This window comes from Oncorhynchus masou, chromosome 17 (genome assembly GCF_036934945.1).
Source record: "Oncorhynchus masou masou isolate Uvic2021 chromosome 17, UVic_Omas_1.1, whole genome shotgun sequence".
Classification (NCBI taxonomy): Eukaryota; Metazoa; Chordata; class Actinopteri; order Salmoniformes; family Salmonidae; genus Oncorhynchus; species Oncorhynchus masou.
In genome coordinates this window covers 1,132,604-1,160,026 of record NC_088228.1, presented here as the reverse complement: position 1 = coordinate 1,160,026, position 27,423 = coordinate 1,132,604, and the positions used below count along the sequence as shown (strand labels likewise).

The 27,423-nt window shown below is 43.2% G+C and overlaps 1 pseudogene; it reads left to right on the top strand.

The window, feature by feature from the left end:
* Window positions 1-6,310: 6,310 nt before the first annotated feature.
* LOC135558072 (collagen alpha-2(VI) chain-like) overlaps window positions 6,311-27,423 on the top strand; it is a 48,801-nt pseudogene continuing 27,688 nt past the window's right edge.

Below are 27,423 nucleotides of genomic sequence, written 5' to 3'. Positions count from 1 at the left end.
ACAGATCTGGCCAAAGCCAGGTTAAAGACAGATCTGGCCAAAGCCAGGTTAAAAACAGAACTGGCCAAAGCCAGGTTAAAAACAGAACTGGCCAAAGCCAGGTTAAAAACAGAACTGGCCAAAGCCAGGTTAAAAACAGAACTGGCCAAAGCCAGGTTAAAAACAGAACTGGCCAAAGCCAGGTTAAAAACAGAACTGGCCAGAACTGGCCAAAGCCAGGTTGAAAACAGAACTGGCCAAAGCCAGGTTAAAAACAGAACTGGCCAAAGCCAGGATAAAAACAGAACTGGCCGCTCTCACCCCTGTGTCGGAGGCATCAGTTTGGACCACCATCTCTCTCCCAAAGTCTGGCATCACCAAGACCGGTCTGGAGCACAGGGCCTCCTTCAGCCTCCTTCAGCTTCTGGAAGACTTCTTCTGCTTTGTCAGTCCCGTTGGACGGGCTCTTTTTGGTCTGTGAGAGGACAAGTTACAGGTACAGAGTTAGGAATTAACCTACGGTAATAGCTGGTTAGCCAGTCAAATGTTTTTTACTTGAGACTTGGTTTGGGTGGGTGGCCATTGTCGACTGGCTTAAACTTTCTTCTCTTGCAGTTTGACGTTGACCCTCCCAAGGTAAAGCCCAGGTACTCTGCGTCCTCAAGTCCCAGTCTGCATCTTTTTGCATTGGCAGTTAGACCTGCTTTGCGAAAAGCCTCCAAGACAGCGTTTAGCTGCTTCAGGTGAGATTCCCAGTTAGGGCTGTACACAATCACGTTATCCAAATATGCTGCCAAGTACTCACTGTGGGGTCTCATTACTCACTGTGGGGTCTCAGGGCCCTGTCCATCAGCCTCTGAAAAATACTCACTGGCGGAGCTCCATGCTGCCGAAGGGTAGAACGTGTAATGGTACAGCCTTGTAGGCGTGGCAAAGGCCGTCTTCTCTTCGCATCTGGAGCCAGGGGAACCTCCCAGTACCCCTTAGTAAGATCCAGGGTGCTGATATACCGGGCGTTGCACAGGCGGTCAATCGGCTCATCTACACGGTGCATAGGATCACATTTCGATATCTCATTTAGTTTTCCGAAGTCATTGCAAAACCTTACTGACCCGTCCGACTTCGGAACAAAGACGATTAGGCTGCACCATTCACTCTGGGACAGACGATTGGCTTCACCATTCACTCTTGGACAGACGATTGGTTGCACCATTCACTCTGGGACAGACGATTGGCTGCACCATTCACTCTGGGACAGACGATTGGCTGCACCATTCACTCTGGGACAGACGATTGGCTGCACCATTCACTCTGGGACAGACGATTGGCTGCACCATTCACTCTGGGACAGACGATTGGCTGCACCATTCACTCTTGGACAGACGATTGGCTGCACCATTCACTCTTGGACAGACGATTGGCTGCACCATTCACTCTGGGACAGACGATTGGCTGCACCATTCACTCTGGGACAGACGATTGGCTGCACCATTCACTCTGGGACAGACGATTGGCTGCACCATTCACTCTGGGAGGGGAGAGAAAACGTCAGTGCTCTGGTTCACTAGTTGTCCCATCTCTTCCTGCTGTAGTTTTGTATGCAGGGTGCTAACGGAAACCTCTTCTCAAGCTGCTTCTGTGAGGACAGGAGACACAGCAACACCAAGCAACGCCTCTCGGGCTTGCCGCTTTTTGAAATAGCTAATGTGATGTATTTGCACCGGCTTCCGGCGCCCTGGCTGCCGAACTTTGTAGTTCACTGGACTCACCTTCTCCTGGATCTTGTATGGTCTCTTCCAGGTGGCCAGAAACATATTCTCTGTTATGGGCACAAGTACCAGAACTCTCTCCACATTCTGGAATTCTCTGGGTTGAGCTACCCGATTGTAGACCCTCCTCTGCGCTTCTTGGGCTTGGGCCATTTGCTCTCTTTACACGACATTTGCATCCGATCATCCATTTCAGCCACATGGTCGATGAAACTGGGCTTGGCTTAGTCTCCCAGCTATCCTTTGCAATCCCCAGGAAGCCCCGGAGTTGTCGTCCATATAGGAGCTCGAACGGGAAGCATCCAGTGGACCCTGGACCACCTCCCTTATGAAAATGGACCAGCAAATGGACCTTCAAATTAAATCAAATTTATTTATAAAGCCCTTCTTACATCAACTGATATATCAAAGTGCTGTACAGAAAACCCAGCCTAAAACCCCAAACAGCAAGCAATGCAGATGTAGAAGCTCCTTCCATCCTGGTCTACTACCTTACAGTTTTATTAAATCTTTCAACGAGCCACTCTGTAAGGGTGGTACACAGATGTGCGGATTTGTTTTACCTTCAGGAGCTTGCAAGTCCTGCATGATCCGAGACATGAAGGGGGTCCCCGGGTCGGTGAGGATCTCCTCGACTATTCCCACTGGGCTGAAGAACATCACCAGCTCCTTGGCAATACTTTTCGACGTCATAGTTCTTAGGGGAATGGGGCCGCTGGGTAGAGGGTAGTCTAAAATCACCAGGAAATATTGGTGCCCTTTGACCTTTACCAGGGGACCCACCAGTTCTGGTAAAGGGTATGTGGTAGGGGGTAAGAGGTTAGGGTTAGGGGGTAAGAGGTAAGGGTTAGGGGGTAAGAGGTAAGGGTTAGGGGAAAGGGGTAAGATCTAAGGGTTAGGGGGTAAGAGGTAAGGGTTAGGGGATAAGAGGTAAGGGTTAGGGGTAAGAGGTAAGGGTTAGGGGTAAGAGGTAAGGGTTAGGGGTAAGAGGTAAGGGTTAGGGGTTTAAAGAGGTAAGGGTTAAAAGGGGTAAGAGGTAAGGGTTAAGGGGAAGAGGTAAGGGTTAAGGGGAAAGGGGTAAGAGGTAAGGGTTAGGGGGTAAGAGGTAAGGGTTAGGGGGAGGTAAGGGTTAGGGGAAAGGGGTAAGGGTTAGGGGGTAAGAGGTAAGGGTTAGGGGGAAAGGGGCAAGGGTTAGGGGGTAAGAGGTAAGGGTTAGGGGGTAAGAGGTAAGGGTTAGGGGGAAAGGGGTAAGGGTTAGGGGGTAAGAGGTAAGGGTTAGGGGGAAAGGGGTAAGGGTTAGGGGGAAAGGGGTAAGGGGTAAGGGTTAGGGGTTAAGGGGTAAGAGGTAAGGGTTAGGGGATAAGAGGTAAGGGTTAGGGGGTAAGAGGTAAGGGTTAGGGGTAAGAGGTAAGGGGGGGGAAAGGGGTAAGTGTTAGGGGGTAAGAGGTAAGGGTTAGGGGGAAGGGGTAAGGGTTAGGGGGTAAGAGGTAAGGGTTAGGGGGTAAGAGGTAAGGGTTAGGGGGTAAGAGGTAAGGGTTAGGGGGAAAGGGGTAGGGTTAGGGGTAAGGGGTAAGGGTTAGGGGGAAGGGGTAAGGGTTAGGGGTAAGAGGTAAGGGTTAAGGTAAGAGGTAAGGGTTAGGGGGTAAGAGGTAAGGGTTAGGGGGTAAGAGTTAGGGGGAAAGGGGTAAGGGTTAGGGGGAAAGGGGTAAGTGTTAGGGGTAAGGGTTAGGGGTAAGGGGTTAGGGGGAAGAGGTAAGGGTTAGGGGTAAGGGTTAGGGGTAAGAGGTAAGGGTTAGGGGGTGAGGGTTAGGGGGAAAGGGTTAGGGGTTAGGGGGAAAGGGTTAGGGGGAACGGGGTAAGGGTTAGGGGGTAAGAGGTAAGGGTTAGGGGGAAAGAGGTAAGGGTTAGGGGGTAAGGGTTAGGGGTTAGGGGTAAGAGGTTAGGGGGTTAGGGTTAAAGGGTAAGGGTTAGGGGGAAAGAGGTAAGGGTTAGGGGTAAGAGGTAAGGGTTAGGGGGAAGGGGTAAGGGTTAGGGGGTAAGGGTTAGGGGGAAGAGGTAAGGGTTAGGGGGAAAGGGGTAAGGGTTAGGGGGAAAGAGGTAAGGGTTAGGGGGTAAGGGTTAGGGGTAATGGGGTAAGGGTTAGGGGTAAGGGTTAGGGGGTAAGAGGTACGGGTTAGGGGGAAAGGGGTAAGGGTTAGGGGGAAAGAGGTAAGGGTTAGGGGGTAAGAGGTAAGGGTTAGGGGGAAAGGGTTCATTTTGGATTTAGAGAGAGAGGAGGGTCATTCTTTCTTCATGAGTCACATTGAAACAGATGAGAGCAAAGCCCCCCACACACACACACACACTTTTTTTGGGTCTGTTCTCTTTTTAAGGAAAAATGCACCCCTCGCCAGAAACATCTGGCGTGTGTGTGCATGTATGTGTATGTGTGTGTGTGTGTGTGTGTGTGTGTGTGTGTGTGTGTGTGTGTGTGTGTGTGTGTGTGTGTGTGTGTGTGTGTGTGTGTGTGTGTGTGTGTGTGTGTGTGTGTGTGTGTGTAAGGCATGTTGACAGCAATTGATTAAACAGACCCTCCACAGGTACCTGACCACATACCTCTGCACCACATATAATCACACACATAAACACACACATACTTACATACACACACTCCACACACACCTCAGCACCACATATAAACACACATCACACACACAGGTCATTACAGTGTTGTTTAGTGTGTGTGTGTGTTCTATAGAGCTCTAAAATGTGCGTAGTTTAATCCCAGTCCATTTCCCTGTGAATCCGTCCATGTGTGTTCTATTACCAACCAGATGACATCAAACAAGACCTAAAAGCACTGATGCCACCGCCCCCCGCCCACCCTGGCCTGTCTGGGTCTGTGTCCTCAGTGTCTGGGTCTGGGTCTGGGTCTGTGTCTGGGTCTGGGTCTGGGTCTGTGTCTGGGTCTGTGTCAGTGTCTGGGTCTGTGTCTGGGTCTGGGTCTGTGTCTGTGTCTGGGTCTGTGTCTGTGTCTGGGTCTGTGTCTGGGTCTGGGTCTGGGTCTGTGTCTGTGTCTGGGTCTGTGTCTGTGTCTGGGTCTGGGTCTGGGTCAGTGTCTGGGTCTGGGTCTGTGTCTGGGTCTGGGTCTGTGTCTGTGTCTGGGTCTGGGTCTGTGTCTGTGTCTGTGTCTGGGTCTGTGTCTGGGTCTGTGTCTGGGTCAGTGTCTGGGTCTGGGTCAGTGTCTGGGTCTGTGTCTGGGTCTGTGTCTGTCTGTGTCTGGGTCAGTGGGTCTGGGTCTGGGTCTGGGTCTGTCAGTGTCAGTGTGTGTCTGGGTCTGTGTCTGTGTCTGGGTCTGGGTCTGGTGTCTGGGTCTGTGTCTGGGTCTGGGTCAGTGTCTGGTCTGTGTCTGGGTCTGGGTCTGGGTCTGTGGGTCTGTGTCTGGGTCTGGGTCTGTGTCTGGGTGTGTCTGGGTCTGTGTCTGTGTCAGTGTCTGGGTCTGGGTCTGTGTCTGGGTCTGTGTCTGTGTCTGTCTGGGTCTGTGTCTGGGTCTGGGTCTGTGTCTGGGTCTGTGTCTGGGTCTGTGTCTGTGTCTGTGTCTGTGTCTGGGTCTGGGTCTGTGTCTGGGTCTGGGTCTGTGTCTGTGTCTGTCTGGTCTGTGTCTGGGTCTGGGTCTGTGTCTGGGTCTGGGTCAGTGTCTGGGTCTGGGTCTGGGTCTGTGTCTGGGTCTGGGTGTCTGTGTCTGGGTCTGTGTCTGTGTCTGTGTCTGGGTCTGTGTCTGGGTCTGGGTCTGGGTCTGTGTCAGTGTCTGGGTCTGTCTGGGTCTGTCTGTGTCTGGGTCTGTGTCTGTGTCAGGGTCTGGGTCTGTGTCTGGGTCTGGGTCTGGGTCTGTGTCTGGGTCTGTGTCTGTGGGGTCTGTGTCTGGGTCTGTGTCTGTGTCTGGGTCTGTGTCTGTGTCTGGTCTGTGTCTGTGTCTGGGTCTGGGTCTGGGTCAGTGTCTGGGTCTGTGTCTGTGTCTGGGTCTGTGTGTGTCTGTGTCTGTGTCTGGGTCTGTGTCTGGGTCTGGGTCTGTGTCTGGGTCTGGGTCAGTGTCTGGGTCTGTGTCTGGGTCTGTGTCTGTGTCTGTGTCTGGGTCTGTGTCTGTGTCTGGGTCTGGGTCTGTGTCTGGGTCTGTGTCTGTGGCTGTGTCTGTGGCTGTGCCTGTGTCTGTGTCTGGGTCTGTGTCTGTGTCTGTGTCTGTGGCTGTGCCTGTGTCTGAGCTAAGCCCACTTCCCAGGCATCGCTATAAGCACTCATATGGTCAATTCAGATCCTGCTGAACTCTCTCTTAAGCCCTGCTGCTAGGCGCAATCTAAACGAGTCATATCACTGAATGCTGAAAGGATATTAACAGGCGTACTGGCACGCGCCAACACAAGTGCACGCTCACACGCATATGCACGCAAACACACGAGCGCACACACAATGTTCAGACACACACACACACACACACACACACACACACACACCTGTGGACCCAGGGCGCCTCCTCGTGGATGCATACAGGAGAACAGAAGGAGGGATCAAAACAGCTCGAGCTCACCGAGAGAAACGGGAGAGCGAGCCTTCTCTTCTCCTTTGGGACGCCCGAACCTCGCGCACATCCAGAACGTTATTTTATTCCTCTCCTTTTCCTCCTGTCTTTCTCCCCACGAGATGAGAGACTGATTCGGCGAGGGTTCCACGCGCTGTTACGAAGAAGTTTTGGGTGAGTTTAGAGTTTAACTGCATATCTTTGTCGTTAGTTCGCCCATCTATATCTCTCTCTCTCTAACTGCTGCTATCTCTGCGGTTAGTTCGTCCATCTATATCTCTATCTCTCTAACTGCTGCTATCTCCGGCGGTTAGTTCGCCCGTCTGCCTATCTCTCAATTCAATTCAAGGGGCTTTATTGGCATGTGAAACATGTGTTAACATTGCCAAAGCAAGTGAGGTAGATATTATACAAAAGTGAAATAAACAATAAAACAAATAACCGAGAGAGAGAGATTGTTTATCTTTAATGTCCGACTCAAATATGCATTAGGGTCTATCACATTTTAAAGCCTTGTAAATGTGTGTGTGAAGTATTTGAATATATGCACGCGCATTGTCTCCACTCCAGTCAATTAGCAAAAACTATTTTTGGCCACCGCTAATATTTCGGTTTTAGACAGAGTTGCGAAAATCAACTTTAGTTCAAATGGACCGTGTTCTGTACTGACTGGGTGCGTTCCTGTTCAGATGGACGGTGTTCTGTACTGACTGGGTGCGTTCCTGTTCAGTTCCTGTTCAGATGGACGGTGTTCTGTACTGACTGGGTGCGTTCCAGATGGACCTACTGCATACGTTCAGTTAATAAATCCCATTAGTGCTTTATCGTGTTGATATGGTGGTTCCTCGGACAAACATATTGGAAAGATATGATTTTCTGCTCAGATAATGTTTGTATAATTCTGGAACACACCCAGTGCAGAACATGTCTCCCTGTTCCTCCCCGTTAAACGTTACCGGATCTTACCGTTAGAGGAGGCCAGACCGGAGACAGAACAGATCAGTTTGATTTCTATAGACGGGACCGTTGTTTTCACTGTAAATTGCTGGCTTCCCAACTAGGCATAGGCCTATGCACTTGTGATTTGAAACAATCCACAGCTATTAAAAAAATAGAAACAAATAAGCGAATGATCCTCTGTGGCTAAGTCAAGCTCTCTGGTGAAGTATTTTATTCAGACAGGAGTAATTATATAATTTTGGCAAAACATTAATTTACTTTAGGGGAAGCCAGCATCCGAACAGTGCATTGTGCACTCGCCAACTTTCATTTCCAATTGGCAAGTGGCTGAAACCAGAGATCTGTATATGATGAGGAGATGCTCATGTCTCCGCCCTAAAAAATGTGAGTCCTTGTCCCAAGTGCAGGAATGCTGGCAATAAGCTTAGGACTGCATGTTATGCCCATTGAAACGCATTGGGTTTAGTCAGGACAGATGTTGGCGAGAGTGAGCTCTCTCGCTTCGCCTCTTCCTCTCTGCTGAAACTAACGAGCAAAACAGTGTCCCCCTCTCTTACTATATGTAGCCCATGTATCTGATGCTGTCTGTCCAGAAATAGTATGACATGCCATATTCTGGTCTTGACAGCATCAGATACAGTGGGGCAAAAAAGTATTTAGTCAGCCACCAATTGTGCAAGTTCTCCCACTTAAAAATATGAGAGAGGCCAGTAATTTTCATCATAGGTATCTATACCTATGATGAAAATTACAGGCCTCTCTCATCTTTTTAAGTGGGAGAACTTGCACATTTGGTGGCTGACTAAATACTTTTTTGCCCCACTGTAACTCTATAACTGTCAATCTACACAATGGTCCATCTGTATAACTGTCCAACTGTATAACTGTCCAGGCATCTGTATAAATGTCCATCTGCATAAATCTCCATTTGTATAGCTGTCCATCTATATAACTGTCCAGGACTCAGTATAACTGTCCATCTCTATAAATGTACATCCCTTTAACTGTCCACACATCTGTATAACTGTCCACACATCTGTATAACTGTCCACACATCTGTATAACTGTCCATCTGCATAACTGTCCATCTGTATAATTGTCCAGGAATCTGTATAATTGTCCAGGAATCTGTATAACTGTCCATCTGTATAACTGTCCATCTGTATAACTATATAACTCAACATCTGTATAACTGTCCATCTGTATAACTGTCCATCTGCATAACTGTCCATCTGTATAATTGGCTAGGAATCTGTATAACTATCCAGTAATCTGTATAACTGTCCAGAAATCTGTATAACTGTCCATCCGTATAACTATATAACTACCCATCCGTATAACTGTCCAGACATCTGTATAACTGTCCATCTGTATACCTGTCATCTGTATAACTATCCATCTGTAGAACTATCCATCTGTAGAACTGTTCAGGAATCTGTACGAACCCAGGTGAGATACAGTCATTCTATGCAAATGTGATGTCATTTGTGGATTTAAGGTTTTAAAGTGTGTGTGTGTGTGTTTGTCATGTCAGGTAGGAAGAGAGGATGATGATGATGAGGTCAGAGTTCATCGTGCTGTGTTTACTGTTTGGAGCAGCAGCACACGTCCAGGCCTTCCCAGAATGCAACAGTGAGTTCCCTTCCTACCATGCACAGCTCTAGTTCTGACATCATATTGACGTCATACTCCAGTCGGTTTGCATCCCAAATGGCACCCAATTCCCAACAAGGTGCCATATTATTGACCAGAGCCCTTTTTGACCAGAGCCCTTTTTGACCAGAGCCCTTTTTGACCAGAGCTCTATTTGACCAGAGCTCTATTTTGACCAGAGCCCTTTTTGACCAGAGCTCTATTTGACCAGAGCCCTTTTTGACCAGAGCTCTATTTGACCAGAGCTCTATTTTGACCAGAGCCCTTTTTGACCAGAGCTCTATTTGACCAGAGCCATTTTGACCAGAGCCCTTTTTGACCAGAGTTCTATTTGACCAGAGCTCTATTTTGACCAGAGCTCTATTTGACTATTTGACAGAGTTCTATTTGACCAGAGCTCTACCAGAGCCCTTTTTGAGAGCTTCTATTTTGACCAGAGCTCTATTTGACCAGAGCTCTATTTGACCAGAGCTCTTTTTCTATTTTGACAGAGCCCTTTTGACCAGAGCCCTTTTGACCAGAGCTCTTTTGACCAGAGCTCTATTTGACCAGAGCCCTTTTGACCAGAGCCCTTTTGACCAGAGCTCCTTTTTGACCAGAGCTCTTTTGATTTGACCAGAGCTCTTTTTGACCAGAGCTCTATTTGGCCAGAGCCCTTTTTGACCAGAGCCCTTTTTGACCAGAGCTCTTTTGACCAGAGCTCTATTTGACCAGAGCTCTATTTGGCCAGAGCTCTATTTGATCAATCTTTTTGACTAGAGCTTTTTCTCTTTGTAAAATGTTTTTTCATTTCTCAGACTTTGATGTTCTGTCGTTTGGATGTCCAATAGGGCGTAGTGCTCTGTTTACACTTGACAAGAAGTAATACTTTGACTTGGGCTATTTTGAGATTTCATTGGATATTTGTTTGTGTTTACATGTACATGCGTGTGTGTGTTATCATATGTCCTAACGTGTGTGTGTGTTATCATGTGCCCTAACGTGTGTGTGTGTGTTATCATGTGCCCTAACGTGTGTGTGTGTGTGTTATCATGTGCCCTAACGTGTGTGTGTGTATCATGTGCCCTAATGTGTGTGTGTCATCATGTGCCCTAACGTGTGTGTGTTATCATATGTCCTAACGTGTGTGTGTTATCATGTGCCCTAACGTGTGTGTGTTATCATGTGCCCTAACGTGTGTGTGTTATCATGTGCCCTAACGTGTGTGTGTTATCATGTGCCCTAACGTGTGTGTGTTACCATGTGCCCTAACGTGTGTGTGTGTTATCATATGTCCTAACGTGTGTGTGTTACCATGTGCCCTAACGTGTGTGTGTGTGTGTGTTATCATGTGCCCTAACGTGTGTGTGTGTTATCATGTGCCCTAACGTGTGTGTGTGTGTTATCATGTGCCCTAACGTGTGTGTGTTATCATGTGCCCTAACGTGTGTGTGTTATCATGTGCCCTAACGTGTGTGTGTGTGTGTGTTATCATGTGCCCTAACGTGTGTGTGTTATCATGTGCCCTAACGTGTGTGTGTTATCATGTGCCCTAACGTGTGTGTGTGTGTTATCATGTGCCCTAACGTGTGTGTGTTATCATGTGCCCTAACGTGTGTGTGTGTTATCATATGTCCTAACGTGTGTGTGTTACCATGTGCCCTAACGTGTGTGTGTGTGTGTGTTATCATGTGCCCTAACGTGTGTGTGTGTTATCATGTGCCCTAACGTGTGTGTGTGTGTGTTATCATGTGCCCTAACGTGTGTGTGTTATCATGTGCCCTAACCATGTGCCCTAACGTGTGTGTGTTATCATGTGCCCTAACGTGTGTGTGTTATCATGTGCCCTAACGTGTGTGTGTTATCATGTGCCCTAACGTGTGTGTGTGTGTTATCATGTGCCCTAACGTGTGTGTGTGTTATCATGTGCCCTAATGTGTGTGTGTGTGTTATCATGTGCCCTAACGTGTGTGTGTTATCATGTGCCCTAACGTGTGTGTGTTATCATGTGTCCTAACGTGTGTGTGTTACCATGTGCCCTAACGTGTGTGTGTTACCATGTGCCCTAACGTGTGTGTGTTATCATGTGCCCTAACGTGTGTGTGTTACCATGTGCCCTAACGTGTGTGTGTTATCATGTGCCCTAACGTGTGTGTGTTACCATGTGCCCTAACGTGTGTTATCATGTGTGCCTAACGTGTGTGTGTCATCATGTGCCCTAACGTGTGTGTGTTACCATGTGCCCTAACGTGTGTGTGTTATCATGTGCCCTAACGTGTGTGTGTCATCATGTGCCCTAACGTGTGTGTGTTATCATGTGCCCTAACGTGTGTGTGTTATCATGTGTCCTAACGTGTGTGTGTTACCATGTGCCCTAACGTGTGTGTGTTACCATGTGCCCTAACGTGTGTGTGTCATCATGTGCCCTAACGTGTGTGTGTTACCATGTGCCCTAACGTGTGTGTGTTATCATGTGCCCTAACGTGTGTGTGTGTGTGCCCTATCATGTGCCCTAACGTGTGTGTGTTATCATGTGCCCTAACGTGTGTGTGTTATCATGTGCCCTAACGTGTGTGTGTTATCATGTGCCCTAACGTGTGTGTGTTATCATGTGCCCTAACGTGTGTGTGTTATCATGTGTCCTAACGTGTGTGTGTGTTATCATATGTCCTAACGTGTGTGTGTTATCATGTGCCCTAACGTGTGTGTGTGTGTGTGTTATCATGTGCCCTAACGTGTGGTGTGTTATCATGTGCCCTAACGTGTGTGTGTTATCATGTGCCCTAACGTGTGTGTGTTATCATGTGCCCTAACGTGTGTGTGTGTGTGTTATCATGTGCCCTAACGTGTGTGTGTGTTATCATGTGCCCTAACGTGTGTGTGTGTGTTATCATGTGCCCTAACGTGTGTGTGTTATCATGTACCCTAACGTGTGTGTGTGTTATCATGTGCCCTAACGTGTGTGTGTTACCATGTGCCCTAACGTGTGTGTGTTACCATGTGCCCTAACATGTGTGTGTTATCATGTGCCCTAACGTGTGTGTGTTACCATGTGCCCTAACGTGTGTGTGTGTGTTATCATGTGCCCTAACGTGTGTGTGTGTATCATGTGCCCTAATGTGTGTGTGTTATCATGTGCCCTAACGTGTGTGTGTGTTACCATGTGTCCTAACGTGTGTGTGTTACCATGTGCCCTAACGTGTGTGTGTTACCATGTTCCCTAACGTGTGTGTGTCATCATGTGCCCTAACGTGTGTGTGTTACCATGTGCCCTAACGTGTGTGTGTGTTATCATGTGCCCTAACGTGTGTGTGTTACCATGTGCCCTAACCATGTGTGTGTGTGTGTTATCATGTGCCCTAACGCGTGTGTGTTATCATGTGTCCTAACGCGTGTGTGTTACCATGTGCCCTAACGTGTGTGTGTTATCATGTGCCCTAACATGTGCCCTAACGTGTGTGTGTTATCATGTGTCCTAACATGAGTGTCCTATAGTGTTAACATGAGACCATGCCCTAAGAACCTCCCCTGGATCACTGGTGGAGAGCATTAAGTTATCATGTATTATACCCCCCTAATCACTGGTGTGTGTCCCCCTCCCCCTGGATTAGAGCATTAAGTTCCCTAACTATATTATAATGTCCCCCTCCCCCTGTCACTGGTGTTATTCATACTACAACTATATTATAATGTCCCCCTCCCCCTGGATCACTGGTGGAGAATTAAGGTTCCTATACAACTATATTATATCCCCCCTGGATCACTCCCCCCTACTATCACTGGTGGAGAGCATTAAGGTTCCTACTACTACAACTATATTATAATGTCCCCCTCCCCCTGGATCACTGGTGGAGAGCATTAAGGTTCCTACTACAACTATATTATAATGTCCCCCTCCCCCTGGATCACTGGTGGAGAATTAAGGTTCCTACCCCCCCCTGGATCACTGGTGGAGAGCATTAAGGTTCCTACTACTACAACTATATTATAATGTCCCCCTCCCCCTGGATCACTGGTGGAGAGCATTAAGGTTCCTACTACAACTATATTATAATGTCCCAACCTCCCCCTGGATCCTCCCCTGGATCACTGGTGGAGAGCATTAAGGTTCCTACTACTACAACTATATTATAATGTCCCCCTCCCCCTGGATCACTGGTGGAGAGCATTAAGGTTCCTACTACTACAACTATATTATAATGTCCCCCTCCCCCTGGATCACTGGTGGAGAGCATTAAGGTTCCTACTACAACTATATTATAATGTCCCCCTCCCCCTGGATCACTGGTGGAGAGCATTAAGGTTCCTACTACTACAACTATATTATAATGTCCCCCAACTCCCCCTGGATCACTGGTGGAGAGCATTAAACTATATTATAATGGTTCCTACTACTACAACTACTACTAAAATACAGTTTTATATCTTTATGTTTGAAGCCTGAAATGTGGCAAAAGGTTGCAAAGTTCAAGGGGGCCTAATACTTTCGCAAGGCACTGTAGATAGATAGCATAGATAGATAGATAGATAGATAGATAGATAGATAGATAGATAGATAGATAGATAGATAGATAGATAGATAGATAGATAGATAGATAGATAGATAGATAGATAGATAGATAGATAGATAGATAGAGTAGATAGATGGATGGATGTCTAACCCCTCCTCCTCCCTGATGTGTGTGCAGATGTTTACAGAGCTTTTTGTTAGTTAGATAGATAGATAGATAGATAGATAGATAGATAGATAGATAGATAGATAGATAGATAGATAGATAGATAGATAGATAGATAGATAGATAGATAGATAGAATTGATAAAAAATAAAATTGGGCGTGCAAAATTATTCAGCCACCTTAAGTTAATACTTTGTAGCGCCACCTTTTGCTGCGATTACAGCTGTAAGTCGCTTGGGGTATATCTCTATCAGTTTTGCACATGGAGAGACTGACATTTTTTCCCATTCCTCCTTGCAAAACAGCTCGAGCTCAGTGAGGTTGGATGGAGAGCATTTGTGAACAGCAGTTTTCAGTTCTTTCCACAGATTCTCGATTGGATTCAGGTCTGGACTTTGACTTGGCCATTCTAACACCTGGATATGTTTATTTTTGAACCATTCCATTGTAGATTTTGCTTTATGTTTTGGATCATTGTCTTGTTGGAAGACGAATCTCCGTCCCAGTTTCAGGTCTTTTGCAGACTCCATCAAGTTTTCTTCCAGAATGGTCCTGTATTTGGCTCCATCCATCTTCCCATCAATTTTAACCATCTTCCCTGTCCCTGCTGAAGAAAAGCAGGCCCAAAACATGATGCTGCCACCACCATGTTTGACAGTGGGGATGGTGTGTTCAGGGTGATGAGCTGTGTTGCTTTTACGCCAGACATAACATTTTGCATTGTTGCCAAAAAGTTCAATTTTGGTTTCATCTGACCAGAGCACCTTCTTCCACATGTTTGGTGTGTCTCCCAGGTGGCTTGTGGCAAACTTTAAACAACACTTTTTATGGATATCTTTAAGAAATGGCTTTCTTCTGGCCACTCTTCCATAAAGGCCAGATTTGTGCAATATACGACTGATTGTTGTCCTATGGACAGAGTCTCCCACCTCAGCTGTAGATCTCTGCAGTTCATCCAGAGTGATCATGGGCCTCTTGGCTGCATCTCTGATCAGTCTTCTCCTTGTATGAGCTGAGAGTTTAGAGGGACGGCCAGGTCTTGGTAGATTTGCAGTGGTCTGATACTCCTTCCATTTCAATATTATCGCTTGCACAGTGCTCCTTGGGATGTTTAAAGCTTGGGAAATATTTTGTATCCAAATCCAGCTTTAAACTTCTTCACAACAGTATCTCGGACCTGCCTGGTGTGTTCCTTGTTCTTCATGATGCTCTCTACGCTTTTAACGGACCTCTGAGAATATCTGAGACTTGATTACACACAGGTGGATTGTATTTATCATCATTAGTCATTTAGGTCAACATTGGATCATTCAGAGATCCTCACTGAACTTCTGGAGAGAGTTTGCTGCACTGAAAGCAAAGGGGCTGAATAATTTTGCACGGCCAATTTTTCAGTTTTTGATTTGTTAAAAAGTTTGAAATATCCAATAAATGTCGTTCCACTTCATGATTGTGTCCCACTTGTTGTTGATTCTTCACAAAAAAATACAGTTTTATATCTTTATGTTTGAAGCCTGAAATGTGGCAAAAGGTCGCAAAGTTCAAGGGGCCTAATACTTTCGCAAGGCACTGTAGATAGATAGATAGATAGATAGATAGATAGATAGATAGATAGATAGATAGATAGATAGATAGATAGATAGATAGATAGATAGATAGATAGATAGATACAGTAGATAGATGGATGGATGTCTAACCCCTCCTCCCTGATGTGTGTGCAGATGTTTACAGAGCTTTTTGTTAGATAGATAGATAGATAGATAGATAGATAGATAGATAGATAGATAGATAGATAGATAGATGGATGGATGGATGGATGGATGGATGGATGTCTAACCTCCTCCCTGATGTGTGTGCAGATGTTTACAGAGCGTTTTGCAGAGCGTCTGGAGGATGCTGACTATAAAGGTCTGGTCCAGATCAGATGGCAGTTAGGAGGACTACACTTCTCCCAGAGACAACAGGTCTTCAGCCGTATACAGGCCAAGGACGCCTTCATCCAGGTGGGTCTAACTCACACACACACGCGCACGTAGCACACACACACACACTCACACACACACACGCACGCATGTAGCACACACACACACGTAGCACACACACACACACACAGGCACGTAGCACACACACACACACACACTCACACGCACGTAGCACACACACGCATGTAGCACACACACACGCATGTAGCACACACACACACGCACTCACACGCACACTCACACACACGTAGCACACACACACACACACACACACACACACACACTCACACACACTCACACGCACACTCACACACACGTAGCACACACACATGCACGCATGTAGCACACACACACACGCATGTAGCACACACACACACGCATGTAGCACACACACACACGCATGTAGCACACACACACATGCATGTAGCACACACACACACGCATGTAGCACACACACGCCGCATGTAGCACACACACGCCGCATGTAGCACACACACACACGCATGTAGCACACACACACACGCATGTAGCACACACACACACGCATGTAGCACACACACACACGCATGTAGCACACACACACGTAGCACATGTACACGCACACACGCATGTAGCACACACACACACGCATGTAGCACACACACACGCATGTAGCACACACACACACGCATGTAGCACACACACACGCACGTAGCACACACGCACATGCACACACACACGTAGCACACACACACACGCACGTAGCACACACACACACACTCACACGCACGTAGCACACACTCACACGCACGTAGCACACACACACACACACACGCACACGCACGTAGCACAGGGGGATACAGTAACTGTTGTTGTTGTTGTTGTTTCAGGGGGATACAGTAACTGTTGTTGTTGTTGTTGTTGTTTCAGGGGGATACAGTAACTGTTGTTGTTGTTTCAGGGGGATACAGTAACTGTTGTTGTTGTTGTTTCAGGGGGATACAGTAACTGTTGTTGTTGTTGTTTCAGGGGGATACAGTAACTGTTGTTGTTTCAGGGGGATACAGTAACTGTTGTTGTTGTTGTTTCAGGGGGATACAGTAACTGTTGTTGTTGTTGTTTCAGGGGGATACAGTAACTGTTGTTGTTGTTGTTTCAGGGGGATACAGTAACTGTTGTTGTTGTTGTTGTTTCAGGGGGATACAGTAACTGTTGTTGTTGTTGTTGTTTCAGGGGGATACAGTAACTGTTGTTGTTGTTGTTTCAGGGGGATACAGTAACTGTTGTTGTTGTTGTTTCAGGGGGATACAGTAACTGTTGTTGTTGTTGTTTCAGGGGGATACAGTAACTGTTGTTGTTGTTTCAGGGGGATACAGTAACTGTTGTTGTTGTTGTTTCAGGGGGATACAGTAACTGTTGTTGTTGTTGTTGTTTCAGGGGGATACAGTAACTGTTGTTGTTGTTGTTGTTTCATGGGGGATACAGTAACTGTTGTTGTTGTTGTTTCAGGGGGATACAGTAACTGTTGTTGTTGTTGTTGTTTCAGGGGGATACAGTAACTGTTGTTGTTGTTGTTGTTGTTTCAGGGGGATACAGTAACTGTTGTTGTTGTTGTTTCAGGGGATACAGTAACTGTTGTTGTTTCAGGGGGATACAGTAACTGTTGTTGTTGTTGTTTCATACAGTAACTGTTGTTGTTGTTGTTTCAGGGGGATACAGTAGTAACGTGGTTGTTTCAGGGGGATACAGTAACTGTTGTTGTCTGAGGGGATACAGTAACTGTTGTTGTTGTTGTTTCAGGGGATACAGTAACTGTTGTTGTTGTTGTTTCAGGGGGATACAGTAACTGTGTTGTTGTTGTTTCAGGGGATACAGTAACTGTTGTTGTTGTTCTTTCAGGGGGTGAGGGGTATACATCTTGGTAAGGGAACCTACATCGACTGCGCCCTCGCCAACATGACACAGGAAATGACACGCTGCCTTACCCCAGGGCACTGGACACTATCGTCATTACCGCATCACGTGACAGGAAACCATGGTAACACAAGGTGACGGCACACACACACACAGGGCATCAGAATGTTTGTGGCTGGACACTGAACGTGGACCGCATCTGATCAAGACCTCCGGCCAACGTCTACAGAAAAGACTTCCTGGCTGTCGACCTCAGTGGCAACAAGCCTGTTATACAGCTGGACACTATAGACCGCATCATCAAGACCATGGTAACACACACACACACACACACACACACACACACACACACACACACACACACACACACACACACACACACACACACTGTTATACAGCTGGACACTATAGACCGCATCATCAAGACCATGGTAACACACACACACACACACACACACACACACACACACACACACTGTTATACAGCTGGACACTATAGACCGCATCATCAAGACCATGGTAACACACACACACACACACACACACACACACACACATACAGCTGGACATTATAGACCATCATCAAGACCATGGACACACAGACCGCATCATCAAGACCATGGTAACACACACACACTGTGATGATGACGTACTATAGTTTAATATTTAAACTCTGTATTTTCCTTTTTCCAGACCCATCTGGCCTATCAGGAGGTGAGACTGAGGACAACAATATCACTGTTACCATGGTGACATATCACTATACACACAATATATCCAAAGTATGTGGACACCAATTCAAATGAGTGGATTCGGCTATTTCTGCTACACTCGTTGCTGACAGGTGTATAAAATTAAGTACACAGCCATGCAATCTCCATAGACAAACATTGACAGTAGAATGGGCCTTACTGAAGAGCTCAGTGTTTTTCAACATGGCACCGTCATAGGATGCCACCTTTCCAACAAGTCAGTTAGTCAAATTTCTGCCCTGCTAGAGCTGCCCTGGTCAACTGTAAGTGCTGTTACTTTGAAGTAGAAACGTCTAGGAGCAACAACGGCTCAGCCACGAAGTGGTAGGCCACACAAGCTCACAGAACCGGACCACCGAGTACTGAAGCATGTAAAGAATTGTCTGTCCTCGGTTGCAACACTCACTACCGAGTTCCAAAACGCCTCTGGAAGCAACGTCAGCACAAGAACTGTTTGTCGCGAGCTTCATGAAATGGGTTTCCATGGCCCGAGCAGCCGCACACAAGCCCCAGATCACCATGCCGAACGCCAAGTATCGGAAACACGTTCTCTGGAGTGATGAATCACGTTTTACAATCTGACAGTCTGGCTGACAAAACTGGGTTTTGGCGGATGCCAGGAGAACGCTACCTGCCCCAATGCATAGTACCAACTGTAAAGTTTGGTGGAGGAGGAATAATGTTCTGGGGCTGTTTTTCATGGCTCTGGGCCCTTAGTTCCAGTGAAGGGAAATCTTAACACTACAGTATACAATGACATTCTAGATGATTCTGTGCTTCCAACTTTGTGGCAACAGTTTGGGGAAGGCCCTTTGCTGTTTCAGCATGACGATGCCCCCATGCAAAAAGCGAGGTCCATACAGAAATGTTTTGTCGAGATCGGTGTGGAAGAACTTGAATGGCCTGCACAGAGCCCTGACCTCAACTTCATCGAACACCTTTGGGATGAATTGGAACGCCGACTGCGAGCCAGGCCTCATCGCCCAACATCAGTGTCCGACCTCACTAATGCTCTTGTGGCTGAATGGAAGCAAGTCCCCGCAGCAATCTTCCAACATCTAGTGGAAAGCCTTCCCAGAAGAGTGGAGGCTGTTATAGCAGCAATGTTCCAACATCTAGTGGAAAGCCTTCCCAGAAGAGTGGAGGCTGTTAATAGCAACAAAGGAGGGACCAACTCCATATTAATGCCCATGATTTTGGAATGAGATGTTTGATGAGCAGGTGTCCATATACTTTTGATCATGTAGTATATATATATATATATATATATATATATACATACATTAGAGGTTTGATTATTGATTAATTGATTGATTGATTGATACTAGATATCTATGTTTATCCCTGTCTGATTGATTGATTGATACTAGATATCTCTGTTTATCCATGTCTGATTGATTGATTGATACTAGATATCTCTGTTTATCCCTGTTTGATTGATTGATTGATTGATTGATTGATTGATTGATACTAGATGTCTCTGTCTCTCCCTGATTGATTGATTGATTGATACTAGATGTCTCTGTCTCCCCTGATTGATTGATTGATTGATACTAGATGTCTCTGTCTTCCCTGATTGATTGATTCCTGATATCTCTGTTTCTCCCATGTTAGTGCTTTGTCTAGAGACAGAAGGACCTCCTGGTCCCAAAGGACACAGAGGACAGAAGGTTGACACACACACACAGACACACAGACACACTGTTTAGACAGACAGACAGACAGACAGACAGACAGACAGACAGACAGACAGATTGATTGATTTCTGATTAAAGGGCCATCCACACCAAGGACTAGATAAACTATACATGAATATACATAACGCTGTATTGATTAATAATGTGGGATCACAGACCATCCTACTGCACCCTGCATCTATTATAACAGACCATTTGCACCCTGCATTGATCCTACTACCCTGCAGGTCTAGATGTCTATCAGACCATCCTACTGACCCTGATTGATTTATTAATAACAGACCATCCTCTACCATCTGTGTAGGTCTATTATAACTCCTACCACCCTGCAGGTCTATTATAACAGACCATCCTCTGCACCCTGATTGGTCTATTAATAACAGACCATCCTATTGATTGTAGGTCTATTATAACAGACCATCCTCTCTCCCTGAGGTTGATTGATTGATCCTGATTGCACCCTGAGGTCTATTATAACAGACCATCCTGTCTCTCCCTGAGGTCTATTGATAACAGACCATCCTCTGTTTCTCCCATGTTAACAGACCATCCTACAACCCTGAAGGTCTATTAATAACAGACCATCCTACTGCACCCTCCCTGGTCTATTAATAACAGACCATCCTACCATCCTCCAGATTAATAACAGACCATCCTACTGCACCCTGTAGGTCTATTATAACAGACCATCCTACTGCACCCTGTAGGTCTATTAATAACAGACCATCCTACTGTCCTACTGCAGATTAATAACAGAGGGTCTATTAATAACAGACCATCCTACTGCACCCTGCAGGTCTATTAATAACAGACCATCCTACTGCACCCTGTAGGTCTATTAATAACAGACCATCCTACTGGACCCTGTAGGTCTATTAATAACAGACCATCCTACTGCACCCTGTAGGTCTATTATAACAGACCATCCTACTGCACCCTGTAGGTCTATTAATAACAGACCATCCTACTGCACCCTGTAGGTCTATTATAACAGACCATCCTACTGCACCCTGTAGGTCTATTACAGACCATCCTACAGACCATCCTACAGACCATCCTACAGCACCCTGTAGGTCTATTACAGACCATCCTACTGCACCCTGTAGGTCTACAGACCATCCTACTGCACCCTGATTATAACAGACCATCCTACAGACAGACCATCCTACTGACAGGTCTATTAATAACAGACCATCCTACTGCACCCTGTAGGTCTACAGACCATCCTACTGACCCTGTAGGTCTATTAATAACAGACCATCCTACTGCACCCTGTAGGTCTATTAATAACAGACCATCCTACTGCTGGTTTCAGACCATCCTACTGCACCCTGCGGTCTAAATAACAGACCATCCTACACCCTGTAGGTCTATTAATAACAGACCATCCTAATGATAAAACAGACCATCCTACTGCACCCTGAGGTCTATTATAACAGACCATCCTACTGCACCCTGTAGGTCTATTAATAACAGACCATCCTACTGGAATCTATTAATAACAGACCATCCTACTGCACCCTGCAGGTCTATTATAACAGACCATCCTACTGCACCCTGCAGGTCTATTAATAACAGACCATCCTACTGCACCCTGCAGGTCTATTATAACAGACCATCCTACTGCACCCTGTAGGTCTATTAATAACAGACCATCCTACTGCACCCTGTAGGTCTATTAATAACAGACCATCCTACTGTAGGTCTATTATAACAGACCATCCTACTGCACCCTGTAGGTCTATTAATAACAGACCATCCTACTGCACCCTGTAGGTCTATTAATCCTACTGCACCCTGTAACAGACCATCCTACTGCACTGCACCCTCCTACTGCAGGTCTATTAAACAACAGACCATCCTACTGACCATCCCACCCTGTAGGTCTATTAATAACAGACCATCCTACTGCACCCTGTAGGTCTATTAATAACAGACCATCCTACTGCACCCTGCAGGTCTATTAATAACAGACCATCCTACTGCAATAACAGACCATCCTACTGCACCCTGGTCTAGGTCTATTAATAACAGACCATCCATCCTACTGCACCCTGTAGGTCTATTAATAACAGACCATCCTACTGCACCCTGTAGGTCTATTATAACAGACCATCCTACTGCACCCTGTAGGTCTATTAATAACAGACCATCCTACTGCACCCTGCAGGTCTATTAATAACAGACCATCCTACTGCACCCTGTAGGTCTATTAATAACAGACCATCCTACTGCACCCTGTAGGTCTATTAATAACAGACCATCCTACTGCACCCTGTAGGTCTATTAATAACAGACCATCCTAACAGACCATCCTACTGCACCCTGCAGGTCTATTAATAACAGACCATCCTACTGCACCCTGTAGGTCTATTAATAACAGACCATCCTACTGCACCCTGTAGGTCTATTAATAACAGACCATCCTACTGCACCCTGTAGGTCTATTAATAACAGACCATCCTACTGCACCCTGTAGACCATCTATTAATAACAGACCATCCTACTGGTCTACCCTGCACCCTGTAGGTCTATTAATAACAGACCATCCTACTGCACCCTGTAGGTCTATTAATAACAGACCATCCTACTGCACCCTGTAGGTCTATTAATCCTAACAGGTCTATTAATAACAGACCATCCTACTGCACCCTGCAGGTCTATTAATAACAGACCATCCTACTGCACCCTGTAGGTCTATTAATAACAGACCATCCTACTGCACCCTGCAGGTCTATTAATAACAGACCATCCTACTGCACCCTGTAGGTCTATTAATAACAGACCATCCTACTGCACCCTGCAGGTCTATTAATAACCCTACTGCACCCTGTAGGTCTATTAATAACAGACCATCCTACTGGACCCTGTAGGTCTATTAATAACAGACCATCCTACTGCACCCTGCAGGTCTATTATAACAGACCATCCTACTGCACCCTGTAGGTCTATTAATAATAGACCATCCTACTGCCCTGTAGGTCCCTCCTACTGCACCCTGTAGGTCTATTAATAACAGACCATCCTACTACCCTGTAGGTCTATTAATAACAGACCATCCTACTGCACCCTGTAGGACCATCTATTAATAACAGACCATCCTACCCTGCACCCATGCACCCTAGGTCTATTAATAACAGACCATCCTACTGCACCCTGTAGGTCTATTAATAACAGACCATCCTACTGCACCCTGTAGGTCTATTAATAACAGACCATCCTACTGGACCCTGTAGGTCTATTAATAACAGACCATCCTACTGCACCCTGTAGGTCTATTAATAACAGACCATCCTACTGGACCCTGTAGGTCTATTAATAACAGACCATCCTACTGCACCCTGTAGGTCTATTAATAACAGACCATCCTACTAATCCTACTGCACCCTAGGTCTATTAATAACAGACCATCCTACTGCACCCTGTAGGTCTATTAATAACAGACCATCCTACTGCACCCTGCAGGTCTATAACAGACCATAATAACAGACCATCCTACTGCACCCTGTAGGTCTATTAATAACAGACCATCCTACTGCACCCTGTAGGTCTATTAATAACAGACCATCCTACTGCACCCTCCTACAGGTCTATTAATAACAGACCATCCTACTGCACCCTGTAGGTCTATTAATAACAGACCATCCTACTGCACCCTGTAGGTCTATTAATAACAGATTAATAACAGACCATCCTACTGCATTAATAACAGACCATCCTACTGCACCCTGTAGGTCTATTAATAACAGACCATCCTACTGCACCCTCCAGGTCTATTAATAACAGACCATCCTACTGCACCCTGCAGGTCTATTAATAACAGACCATCCTACTGCACCCTGTAGGTCTATTAATAACAGACCATCCTACTGGACCCTCCAGGTCTATTAGTAACAGACCATCCTACTGCACCCTGCAGGTCTATTAATAACAGACCATCCTACTGCACCCTCCAGGTCTATTAGTAACAGACCATCCTACTGCACCCTGTAGGTCTATTAATTTGTTTTTAGACAATAACATTATTCTATCTGGGCGACAACACAGTGCATTGGGGAATGTATTATTGCTATCAAGTGACTACGCTATTGTTTAGGGCTGTAAACTGCAGTGCTGTAGGCTAATTTGAATAACCGCCTAAACATCCTGTTTCGAATGCATGTTAATGCCAAAAGAACTTCCCAAAGCCTGATATGCAACCATTTGGATCTGTTTTCGACAGTTTACGAGGTCCAGAAAGGAAGCAGGCCACTAATATCTTGTGTGTTACAGGGGATCAAAGGAGACAATGGTAACTCCGGTCTTAAAGGGGAGAGGGGAAGACAGGGCGACCCCGGCATCGAGGGTCCCATTGGTCAACCAGGAGTCAAGGTAAGGCTTCATGCTCGTCCCATTCACACACACTACCAGTAATTATGTATGCTAAAGATGCAAATGTGACTAGTAATACCAGTAATAATGTATTTATATATAGTGACTAGTAATACCAGTAATAATGTATTTATATAAAGTGACTAGTAATAATGTATTTATATATAGTGACTAGTAATAATGTATTTATATATAGTGACTAGTAATACTAGTAATAATGTATTTATATATAGTGACTAGTAATACCAGTAATAATGTATTTATATATAGTGACTAGTAATACTAGTAATAATGTATTTATATATAGTGACTAGTAATAATGTACTTATATATAGTGACTAGTAATACCAGTAATAATGTATTTATATATAGTGACTAGTAATACCAGTAATAATGTATTTATATATAGTGACTAGTAATACCAGTAATAATGTATTTATATATAGGGACTAGTAATACCAGTAATAATGTATTTATATATAGTGACTAGTAATAATGTATTTATATATAGTGACTAGTAATACCATTAATAATGTATTTATATATAGTGACTAGTAATAATGTATTTATATATAGTGACTAGTAATACCATTAATAATGTATTTATATATAGTGACTAGTAATACCAGTAATAATGTATTTATATATAGTGACTAGTAATACCAGTAATAATGTATTTATATATAGTGACTAGTAATAATGTATTTATATATAGTGACTAGTAATAATGTATTTATATATAGTGACTAGTAATTATGTATTTATATATAGTGACTAGTAATACCAGTAATAATGTATTTATATATAGTGACTAGTAATACCAGTAATAATGTATTTATATATAGTGACTAGTAATAATGTATTTATATATAGGGACTAGTAATACTAGTAATAATGTATTTATATATAGTGACTAGTAATACCAGTAATAATGTATTTATATATAGTGACTAGTAATACCAGTAATAATGTATTTATATATAGTGACTAGTAATAATGTATTTATATATAGTGACTAGTAATAATGTATTTATATATAGTGACTAGTAATACCAGTATTAATGTATTTATATATAGTGACTAGTAATACTAGTAATAATGTTTTTATATATAGTGACTAGTAATACCAGTAATAATGTATTTATATATAGTGACTAGTAATAATGTATTTATATATAGGGACTAGTAATACTGTATTTATATATAGTGACTAGTAATAATGTATTTATATATAGTGACTAGTAATAATGTATTTATATATAGTGACTAGTAATAATGTATTTATATATAGTGACTAGTAATAATGTATTTATATATAGTGACTAGCAATACCAGTAATAATGTATTTATATATAGGGACTAGTAATACCATTAATAATGTATTTATATATAGTGACTAGTAATACTAGTAATAATGTATTTATATATAGTGACTAGTAATAATGTATTTATATATAGTGACTAGTAATAATGTTTTTATATATAGTGACTAGTAATACCAGGAATAATGTATTTATATATAGTGACTAGTAATAATGTATTTATATATAGTGACTAGTAATAATGTATTTATATATAGTGACTACTAATTATGTATTGATATATAGTGACTAGTAATACTAGTAATAATGTATTTATATATAGTGACTAGTAATACCATTAATAATGTATTTTTATATAGTGACTAGTAATAATGTATGTATATATAGTGACTAGTAATACCAGTAATAATGTATTTATATATAGTGACTAGTAATACCAGTAATAATGTATTTATATATAGTGACTAGTAATAATGTATTTATATATAGTGACTAGTAATTATGTATTGATATATAGTGACTAGTAATTATGTATTTATATATAGTGACTAGTAATAATGTATTTATATATAGTGACTAGTAATACTAGTAATAATGTATTTATATATAGTGACTAGTAATACCAGTAATAATGTATTTATATATAGTGACTAGTAATAATGTATTTATATATAGGGACTAGTAATACTAGTAATAATGTATTTATATATAGTGACTAGTAATACCAGTAATAATGTATTTATATATAGTGACTAGTAATAATGTATTTATATATAGTGACTAGTAATAATGTATTTATATATAGTGACTAGTAATACCAGTATTAATGTATTTATATATAGTGACTAGTAATACTAGTAATAATGTTTTTATATATAGTGACTAGTAATACCAGTAATAATGTATTTATATATAGTGACTAGTAATAATGTATTTATATATAGGGACTAGTAATACTGTATTTATATATAGTGACTAGTAATAATGTATTTATATATAGTGACTAGTAATAATGTATTTATATATAGTGACTAGTAATAATGTATTTATATATAGTGACTAGTAATAATGTATTTATATATAGTGACTAGCAATACCAGTAATAATGTATTTATATATAGGGACTAGTAATACCATTAATAATGTATTTATATATAGTGACTAGTAATACTAGTAATAATGTATTTATATATAGTGACTAGTAATAATGTATTTATATATAGTGACTAGTAATAATGTTTTTATATATAGTGACTAGTAATACCAGGAATAATGTATTTATATATTGTGACTAGTAATAATGTATTTATATATAGTGACTAGTAATTATGTATTGATATATAGTGACTAGTAATACTAGTAATAATGTATTTATATATAGTGACTAGTAATACCATTAATAATGTATTTTTATATAGTGACTAGTAATAATGTATGTATATATAGTGACTAGTAATACCAGTAATAATGCATTTATATATAGTGACTAGTAATACCAGTAATAATGTATTTATATATAGTGACTAGTAATAATGTATTTATATATAGTGACTAGTAATAATGTATTTATATATAGTGACTAGTAATACTAGTAATAATGTATTTATATATAGTGACTAGTAATACCAGTAATAATGTATTTATATATAGTGACTAGTAATAATGTATTTATATATAGGGACTAGTAATACTAGTAATAATGTATTTATATATAGTGACTAGTAATACCAGTAATAATGTATTTATATATAGTGACTAGTAATAATGTATTTATATATAGTGACTAGTAATAATGTATTTATATATAGTGACTAGTAATACCAGTATTAATGTATTTA